Here is a 10,951-nt window from a genome sequence, read left to right as displayed (position 1 = left end):
TTTTCTGAAAAAAAATACTAGTTATATAATGATAAAAAATAAGTGGAGGATTGGTAAAAACATTAAAAATGTGCTTGTCAAACTTTAGATATATTAGAATACTTCTGGTATAAAAATTTTTTGAAGGTTTTTATAAATTTTTATTATTTTATATATATTACATTTTCTCAATATAAAATAAATGAAGTTGTTAATGAGTCCCAGCTCTGTGTTTTCCATCCTGAGGTTTCATCCTGGTGTTATAATCAAAATCTGGCTTCAAGGTAGGTATTATTAGAAAAGATTTTCTGCACTCTGCTATAAACACTCCAGGCTATTATACTGACATTTTGGAGGAAGCACGGTTTAAAGTTTTTCTGCAAATGGTCTCTGGGTCTCTTACTACTAACCCTTGAATTGATCATCAAATGTCTAATTACAAAAGAAGGAATCAAAGCTGATTTTTCTCTTCAGTGGTTACTTTGATACTTGAAATTAAAAAAGTCCATTGTTACACCTTCATTAGATCTTCAAAAATAATCTACATTTTGTTTAACAAAAAGAGCAACTGAAAAGTAGGCCTAAAGGACTGTACAATTTAGTCATATAAGCAAATTCTCATTATCCACACTGTCTGGTGTAAGATTTAGCTCAGAGACAGCAAGGATGAGGAAGACAAGATATAACCTCTGAATCTGATCAACTAAAAGATGTTTATCTTTTGTTTATATACATGTTATATATTCAGCATGAGATATTTTCCTCCTACTTATTCTGATAGGAGCATTTTTCATACTATTTGGTTTCTTTGAAAGTATTGTTGAACCAATTTATATTCCTACAATAATAGGTAACAGTGCCAGTCTCATCTGCAAATTATACTTCTATCCCTTCTTTCTCTTTCACACTGAGAGCCATATTTCAAAGTACCTGAATATCTCAAAGCCACCTCAGATGGTGGCTGACCTAAACTGAACTCATTACCTTCCCCCAAAGTTTGTGCTTTTTCCTGTTTTCTATCTCCATTAATGAGGTCAAAACAGTCTATTTCTCCAGGCTTAAAGCTTCAATGTCAACCACAAACATGGTCTCTCCCATTTCTTTCCATGCAATCAATCAAGTTCTACTAATTTTATATGATAATTGTCTTTCAAATATTTTTTCCAACTAATGTTATTGTTTTATATCTGCCTTTTCATAAACTCCCACATCCCAAGTGGTTCCTTTCTACCCTAACAATCTTCTATACAGTTACTAAAATTATTTTCATAAAAAAAATGAAAAGACATTTTAAAAGTCAGTCTCTTCCTTAGTATATTTATCCCCTCCAATGATTATTATGAAAAGTCAAATTCCTGAACATGACAAACTCTACAATCAAATTTTTCAAATCAGATTTCTCATCTACCTATCTTACTCCTATTATGCAAGTCAAACCCTCTCAAAGGGGGGCACCTGGGTGGCTCAGTCAGTTAAGCGACTGCCCTCGGCTCAGGTCATGATCCTGGAGTCCTGGAATCGAGTCCGCGTTGGGCTCCCTGCTCAGTGGGGAGTCTGCTTCTCTCTCTGACCCTCCTCCCTCTCATGCTCTCTGTCTCTCATTCTCTCTCTAGCAAATAAATAAAATCTTAAAAAAAAAAAAACCCTCTCAAAGAACCCTTACCTGAATCTCTAGCCAAAAGCCAGCACCAATGGTAGCTTACATGAGTAAGTGATTTTGAACACCCCAGCCCTGGTCAGGCCACAAGATGAAAGCAGTGCAAGTAGTTCTACATGGAGCAAACAAGCCTAGTCCAGCTAAGCCCAGTTAACCTCAGAGAATGGAAAAAAATAAATGAAGTTGTTAAGTGACACCCCAATAAATAGATTCCAGAAATACTTAATCCACAAAGGTTTCATTAGCTATCCATTTATATATAATGCATTTATGTTCAATCCAAGCAGGCTTCTAATTCATGAGTAGTTCTCACTTCATTCAAAATTCCATCCCTAAACACCTGCTTATTTTACATTTTTCTATTCCCAAACATCTGTTTATTTTACATTTAGAATAAAAAGAATGTTTTCTAATCTCTTTGCCTTAGAATCTTGTAACCTAGATTTTAAGCTTTTATCATTCAGTAGAACTAAGATTGTTTTTGTTCAAGGAAACAAGTTTTCCAAGTCTTCTCTTGCCAAATATTAATTGCTTTTTTAATTTATAAAAAAGGAAAAAAGATTAATGTAAGAAAACAAAAACAGCAAATATTAATACTAAGTCCAAGGAATAAATATTCTACACAAGGATGCAGACAAGTGAACGAATGATTATGGTAGTATTAATCCTATCGAGCTATATACATGGGTTGCTATAGCAGTAAAGTAGGCAAGTACTAAAGTCCTAAAGAAAGGGGTACATAATAGGAATGATTTCCTATGAAGAGGAAACTATTTCAGTCTGAAGGTCAAGGAAGAGACAGCCAGGATGGAACACAAGAATAGGTGTATTTCCTGACAGAGTAATTAACATATAAAACTTAATGATCCAATCTATGAAAAATTTTAATATTCTTGAATATATGCATGGTGGATATTTGGCCACAACAAGGGTCAGAAATGTAGACAGGGTGCAAGGTGACAAAATATGTATGTCCTCAGGAAGAGTTTCAACTGTATCTTGCAGGTGATGAGGACAGGAAAAATTTTAATTGTTTTGTTATCAGGTTTCTATTTCACAAAGATCTCACTGAAAACAAATTAGGAAATTGGTATAATGGTAGTAAAGATGGAGGTTGGTATAACAGCTAAGGAAATAATGCAGTAAAGCAGGTTAAAATACACATACGTATATAACTAAACAGTGACAAACAGTGGCATGAAAATAAAGGAACATACGTATGACAGGTTTTGAGAGGTAGAATATAAAGGGTTTGGTGACTGGAATTGTGAATGAGAAGTTAACAAGGGCTCCTAGGTTTTCCAGGCATTCTCAAGAAATCAAATTTAGGAGCAACCACGGTATAAATGGAAATTGATGAGTTTGAAGTGCGTATGGGATATCTGGTAGAGATTTTAAGTAGAATAAATAAGATTCTTATTATACCACCTTGATTTTTCTACCTTTTTTTATCTCATTATCAATAAAAATATAAATATTAGTATTTACTATATATCAGATGGGGTTAAAAATATTCTACACTTATTTTTGCCCAATGGGAATTGTGTCTCTAATCTCTTCTGTACCTCCACAGTTTAACATTAGAAAAAATTTAATTAGCCATAAATTGTACTATGCTTTCTCTTTCAGAGTGATTTATTGATAAAAGGAATACAACCAGTTGCATAAAACTGCATGTAACTGTTGAATACATTCAACTGAGGCATGCATTCCAATTAGTATTACATTAGGTGGCAGGTATCCAAAATTCTACCTCGTTGTTATGGACTATGTTGTGTCCCTCACCACCTCCACCAAATTCATATGTTTAGGTTCTAACCCCCAGTATCTTAGACAATGATTGTATTTAAACATACACCTTTTAAAGAGGTAATTAAGGTTAAATGAGGTCAGATGGATGAGCTTTAATTCAATCTGACTTGTGTCCTTATAGAGTTGAAGAGATACCAGGGATGTCCACACCCAGGGACGAGGTCATGTAAAAGTGGTGAAGGCAATTATCTGCAAGCCAAGGAGAGTGGCCTCAGAGGAAATGAAACCTGCCAACACCTTGATCTTGAACTTCCAGTCTCCAGAACTGTGTTTAAGCAACCTGCTCTGTGGTATTTTGTTATGGCAGCCCTAGCAAATTAATACACCTCTTCTCATTTGGAGGAAATAATTGAAAAACACTTTTGATGTTCTACCCATCACTACTCTCCCAGGAAATTTTTTTTTTAAGATTTTTTTTTTTTTATTTGTCAGAGAGAGAGAAAGAGAGCACACATATGCAGGGGGAGCAGCAAGCAGAAGGAGAAGCAGGTTCCCTGCTGAACAAGGAGCCCAAACCGGGACAAAAATATGGAATGCTTCACAAATTTGCATGTCATCCTAGCAGAGGGGTCATGCTAATCTTCTCTGTATCGTTCCAATTTTAGTATATGTGCTGAAGCAAGCACCACCCCACCCCCCAGGAAATAAACTGATGAATTTGTTTGTCCTCAATTTCTATATACTCATCATTCTGTGTATTACTAGTAGACCATATCACTAGTGAAGCCATGATCATGCATTCTGTGTTCTCTCTCCTCCTCCCCCCAACTCCCATAAAAATAATTATCCCTTAAAGAATTTTGGTCATACTTGTTTCATGCTGCTGCTCATAAAAATGAACTCAAGCCTGTCTTCCAGATACATTTATTCTCTCTCATTTAGGCCTCTTACCTGAACTGTTTTCCCTGATACCACCAGGTATCAGGAAACTCTGCACTTGGAATATTGAGTATTGGGAATTTGCTTGGTAATTCATAAAATTATTATCTTATTTACTTTGTTTGTTGACTCAAATCTGTAGGAAGAGGAATAAGAAGTAGGGTCTGGTCTTCAATAACTTACCTCAACCCTCTAAAAAGAAATATCCTATTTCTTATTAATGCTATCTACTAAAGAAGGCCTACTGTAAAGATACAGCAACTATTTCCCATGTACTTATCCATAAAGAAAACTCCATGGCTAGATAGAATCTGGGGTATCTTTAAAATATATAACTGAGAAGTGCTTAAAATTGGGTTTTATTAAAATGTCGAGATGATTTTTTAGTATGTCCAGTTACCTAATTGTTTTATTTACCAGAAAATTTTATTGTCAAACTAAGGATCATACTTTTTAAAACTAAGTCATAAATTATCTGGTATGGTCCTCAAAAGTAGGCTCTAAATTTAGAAATGATTAAACTGGAATTTCCATAAATCAAGAAACTGTTTTTTATTTACTCAATATACTATATTTGTATGGTTAGAGAATTAAACTGGAAGGATTTTATTGCATTTAAGAATAAACTGTAGTTATCATAAAATTAGCAACAAGAAACATAACATTATCAAGTTCTTGAGTTTCTAAATTTAAAATACTGTTATAATCTTATGGGTGGGTGGCAGGGAAACCACATAGACTAAAATAAGCTTAAAAAATTAGAGTAACTAAAATATAGTAAGTTTAACTATTTCTACCTAATATAATGGACCTTACTAGACCAAGAAGGGAAAGGTATATTTACTGATAAGTACTCCATTTGAATATAAAAAGTATTCATTTTGAGAATGATAATTTTTTTAGGTAAGTGCATTTTATTGCTTTTTAAAATGGAAAATGGATCACATGGATGTCTAGTGAAAAACTAGTGATTGTACACATACATATAACTCCATTCCTTGCTGCAACCCTAATAAATAACAGTAAGATAATCTGTAAAAACTTATAAGCCCATTAGGAGTAATGGCACATAAGATATAATGGCAGAAATGAAGCAAATAAACCAGAAACTGGATCAACATGGTATAAGGAACTTAGAAAAAAGTTAAGTTGTACTATAAAACACACATACTAGATTGACATAACATTTTTTAAAATACCAAGTTTGGGCCAGGGTGTGGAGAAACTGGAATTCATTCATATATTGCTTGTGAAAGTGTATAGTTATACAAACCCTATGGAAAATGGTTTAGTTTAATCTCTCCACTAATTCTGACCTTACACATACTCTATGACCCAGAAATCCTATCCCTATTTATATTTTAAAAAATGTGTCCCTATATGCACATAAGATATTTACAAGAATGTTCATAATGCTGTTATTCATCATAGCTCTCAACTTAAAACAATCAACTTCCATCAATAGCTGAATGGATAAACTGAGGTGTATTTTATATAAGAGAATACAACACATAATGAAAATGAATCAACCCACTGTACAACATGTATTAATCTCTCTTTCTCTTTTTTTTTTACAACATGTATTAATCTCAAGTACAATATTGGCTAAAAGAAGTCAGACACTCAAAAGATACTATTTAATAACATTTATATAAAGTTCAAAACAAAATTCATTTATGGACTTACGGGGAAGAAGGCAGAGTAAGAGGATCCTACAATCACCTCATCCCATGGGTACAACTAGATAACACCCACATCAGAATAAATAACCCAGAAAATGACCCAAAGTCTGGCATAGTAGACCCTCCACAGCTAAATGTAGAGAAGAGGCCACATCAAAGAAGATAGGAAGGGAGGAGACAAGGTCACGAGCCAAATAGGGACTGTATGTGAGAGGGACACAGTGGATGTAGAGAGGGGAGAAGACTAGATGCTCCAGGCAACGGGAAACACACTTGAGGAAGGTGAATCCCCCTAACATTTGTCTTTGAAAACCAGAGGGGTGAACAATCAGTAGGACTTAACACCTGCAACTTTAAAAAACAATGGGTTTGGCCCCGGAAGGCAGAGGCCTCACCCTTAAAGGGTCAACACAACAAACAGCCCCCTGGGATATAGCATAAAAGCAGCTGTTGAAAAACACCTGGGGTATATGGCAAGATTTATTTACTAATCTCCGAGCATGTGATGGAGGGGCAGGAATCTTCAGGAGACTTCTCTAAGAACAAAAGAGCTGGTTGGCACCATTTCCCTCCCCCATCCCCCAACCTGGATACATGAACACCTGTGGGAACCAGTACAGCACCAACATTCTCCACCTAGTTTGCTAACAGCATGCCGTGCCCTGTGTGCTTCTGTGAATCTACCCTCTCAGACCCAGTGGGCCTTGTCAGTTTTCCCAGGCAGTGCAGGTTTCCTCTCACAGCAGGCCAGCACTGACTTTGCTGGCACTAGGCACCCACCCCTATGTTTTCCTGCAGACTTCTCCCCTAATTCAACCTTGGCCTGAGCCCACCCAAAGTGGTACCACAAGCCTGGCAGTTAGCAGCCACAACAGGGGCCAGCACTACTCCAAAATTACTATGGCCCTGGGGAGATGGGAAGGTAACCACACATGCCAGACCAACTGGAGCCCCAGCAGTGCACTAAGGGAAGATACCTGGTCTGACTGCCAGCCCCACCCACCAATGTAAGATTCTCAGGGGACAACATAGGGAAAGCACCCTGCAGTCCAGTGCTACTGCATCTGGGGCAAATGCCTGACCTGACTCAACTTAAGACCAAGGTGGCCCCAGACCAGTCCACTAACACAGGGAATGAACCCTGCCCACAATGGGCAAAGAGAGCCACTGTAGGTGACTGAAGGCAAATGCAGCCCAGCTACAATAGTAGGGTGCTCACAACACACATAGGAGACACCCCAGAAGTGCCAGGTTCTGGTGAACAAGGGACATTGCATTGCAGGGCATGACAGGACCTCTTCTTCATAAGGCCACTACTTTCTTTTTTTTTTTTAAAGATTTTATTTATTTATTTGACAGAGAGAGACACAGAGAGAGAGGGAACACAAGCAGGGGGAGTGGGAGAGGGAGAAGCAGGCTCCCCGCGGAGCAGGGAGCCCGATGCGGGACTCGATCCCAGGACCCCGGGATCATGACCCGAGCTGAAGGCAGTCGCTCAACCAACTGAGCCACCCAGGCGCCCCAAGGCCACTACTTTCAAGAGCAGTGATGTAGCTGACTTTCCTAACACTTAACTTTCCTAACATTAACAGAATGACACAGAGTTAGACACAGAGTTAGACAAATGAGGAAACAGAGGAACAGGTCCCAAATTAAAGAACAGGACAAATTCACAGCAAGAGAACTAAATGAAATGGAAATAAGTAATATGCCTGAGAGAGAATTTAAAGTAATGGTCAAAAAGATACTCAGGGAAGTTGGGAAAAGAGTAGAGGACCTCAGTGAAACCCTCAACAAAGAGATAGAAAATATAAAAAAGAATCAGTCAGAGATGAAGAATTCAACAACTGAAATTAAAAATAACCATACATGGGGCGCCTGGGTGGCTCAGTTGGTTAAGCAACTGCCTTCGGCTCAGGTCATGATCCTGGAGTCCCTGGATCGAGTCCCGCATCGGGCTCCCTGCTCGGCAGGGAGCCTGCTTCTCCCTCTGACCCTCCCCCCTCTCATGTGCTCTCTGTCTCTCTCATTCTCTCTGTCTCAAATAAATAAATAAAAATCTTTAAAAAAAAAAAAAAAATAAAAATAACCATACTGGGGCACCTGGGTGGTTCAGTTGGTTAAGTGTCTGACCCTTAATTTTGGCTCAGGTCATGCTCTCAGGGTCGTGAAATTGAGCCCCACACTGGGCTCTGAACTGGGTGTGGAGCCTGCTTTAGATTCCCTCTCTACCTCTGCCCCTCCCTGCCCCACCACCCCCATACTCACTGTCTTTGTCTAAAAATATTATACACACACACACACCATATGGAATAAATAGACTAATCAGAAAAATGAATTGGTGACCTGGAGGACAGCAATCAAGTTACAAAGAGGAGAGAGAAAAAAATGAAAATAGAGTAAGAGAACTCAGGGCCAGAATCAAGCATAATAACATTTGCTATATAAGGATTCCAGAAAAAGAAGACAGAGAAAAGGGGGCTGAAAATTTGAAGAAATAATAGCTAAAACTTCTTAAAGAAGGAAACAAATCCAGATCCAGGAGGCAAAGATAGCCCTCAACAAAATCAACCCAAGGAGGTCCATACCAAGACACATTGTAATTAAAATGGCAAAAAGTAGTGATAAAGAGAGAATTTTAAAAAGGGCAGCAAGAGAAAAGAAAACAGTTACATACAGGGGAGACCCCATAAGGTTATCCATTGATTTTCAACAAAAACTTTGCAGGTCAGAAGAGAGTGGCATTATATAGTCAAAGTGCTGAGGGAAAAATCTACAGTCAAGAATACTCTATTCAGCAAGCTGTAATTCAGAATAGGAGAGATAAAGAGTTTCCCAGACAAACAAAAGTTAAAGGAATTCATGACCACTAAACCAGCCCTACAAGAAATGTTAGAGGGACTCTGAGTGGAAAGAAAAGACCATAAATAAGGAAAGTAGGAAGCACTAAAGCAATGAAATTAAGTATATCTATAAAAACCAGTTCAGGGATTCACAAAATAAAAGGATGTAAAGTATGACACCATATAGCCAAAACGCAGTGGGGGAAATAAAAAACGATTCAAACATATGTCATCAACTTAACATAGACTGCTATTTGCATAAGATATTATATATAAACCTAATGGTAACCACAAATCAAAAACCAGTAATAGATATGCAAGAACTAAAGAGAAAGAAATCTAAGTATATCATAAAAGCCAACAAATTATAAGAGAAGAGAGCAAGAAAGGAAATAAGAACTATGAAAACAAGCATACAAGAAAAAAGTGGCAATAAGTAACTGCCTATCAATAATTACTTTGAATGTAAATGGATTAAATGCTCCAATCAAAAGATATAGGATGACAGAATGAATAAAAAGCCTATAAGAGACTCATTTCAGACTTAAGGACACATGCAGATTGAAAGTGAGGGGATGGAAAAGCATTTATCAAGCAAATGGAAGTGAAAAGAAACCCAGGGTAGCAAAACCTATATCAGACAAAATAGAGTTTACAAGAAAGACTATAATAAAAGACAAAGAAGGATGCTATATAATCAAATAGGGAACAACCCAACAAGAAAATTAACAATTATAAATATTTATGCAACCAACATGGAAGCACACAAATACATAAAGCAGCTAATAACAAAGGAAGTAATTGAGAGTAACACAATAATAGTAGAGGACTTAACACCTCACTTACATAAATGAATAGATCATCTAAACAGAAAACCAACAAGGAAATATTGGCTATGAATGACATATTAGACCACATTAGGTGGATCTATCTAAAAGGTATGTTCAGAACATTCTATCCTAAAACAGAATACACATTTTTTTCAAATACACATGGAACATTCTCCAGAACAGATCATATATTAAGCCACAAAAAAGTCTTAATGAATTAAAAAAGATTGAAGTCACACCAACAGTCTTTTCCACCCATAACACTATGAAACTAGAAATCAATCACAAGAAAAAATCTGGAAAGAGCACAAATACATGGAGGTTGTGCTAGTAAACAATGAATGGGTCGGGAGGGAGGAGCAAGATGGCGGAGGAGTAGGAGACCTAAATTTTGTCTGGTCCCAGGAATTCAGCTAGACAGGGATCAAACCATTCTGAACACCTATGAACTCAACAGGAGATTGAAGAACATAATAGCAGCAACTCTCTGAACAGAAAAGTGACCACTTTCTGGAAGGTAGGACGTGCAGAGAAGTGAATCCGAGGTGATATTCGGGAAGATAGACAGCGGGGGATAGAGCCCCCATCAGCTGCTACCGGCAAGTGATAGAGCCGCGGAGCACAAAATCAGAACTTTTAGAAATCTGCTCCGCTGAGGGACGTCGCTCCAGTGGCTAAGCAGGGGATGGAACCCTTGCTGGGACAGTGTGATCTCAGGACCCTCGGGGTCACAGAAAGACTGGGGGCGCCTGAGTGCAGCAGAGCTCCCAGGTATCGGAGTGGGGAAGCCAGCTGCAGAGACGGAGCCAACGAGTGGGCTCTCAGCTCGGGGTTGCCATAAACTGTGATCCACAACACAGTCGGGCCACTGCCCTTCCAGCAGGCACCCAACAAGCGGCAGATCCAGGGAGACTCCCCTTCCACCCCCGGGGAGGAGCGGCGCCGGAGCGCACCACAGGACTCTGCTGTGTTTGGAGACTCCACATGGGGTCGTGTGCCAGAGATAGAAATGATCGATCACAGGCCGGGTGAGCACAGTGTAAGGCTGGAGATCAGGGAGAGGGAGTGATTGACTGCTTTTCTCTGGGGTGCACTGAGGAGTGGGGCCCTGAGTTCTCCGCTCCTCCAGGGCGGAGATTCGGAGGCCCCCATTTTCACTCTCGTCCTCCAAAGCTGTAGGGAAAGCCTGCAGGGAACAAAAGCTCCCGAGAGCAAACCCAAACAGATGGCTTAGCCCAGAGCTGGCAAGGGCGGGGCAATTCCGCCTCA

General features: G+C 38.6%; 1 non-coding gene across 1 annotated transcript; it reads right to left on the bottom strand.

Annotated features, from left to right (window-relative positions):
• Positions 1-3,970: 3,970 nt before the first annotated feature.
• LOC123324933 lies at positions 3,971-4,074 on the bottom strand. The gene has a single exon (XR_006540111.1). It is a non-coding gene; the product is annotated as a U6 spliceosomal RNA (small nuclear RNA).
• Between the last annotated feature and the right edge of the window lie 6,877 nt (positions 4,075-10,951).

This window comes from Neomonachus schauinslandi, chromosome 5 (assembly GCF_002201575.2).
Source record: "Neomonachus schauinslandi chromosome 5, ASM220157v2, whole genome shotgun sequence".
NCBI classification, from domain to species: Eukaryota; Metazoa; Chordata; class Mammalia; order Carnivora; family Phocidae; genus Neomonachus; species Neomonachus schauinslandi.
This window is presented reverse-complemented; position numbering and strand designations above follow the sequence as displayed.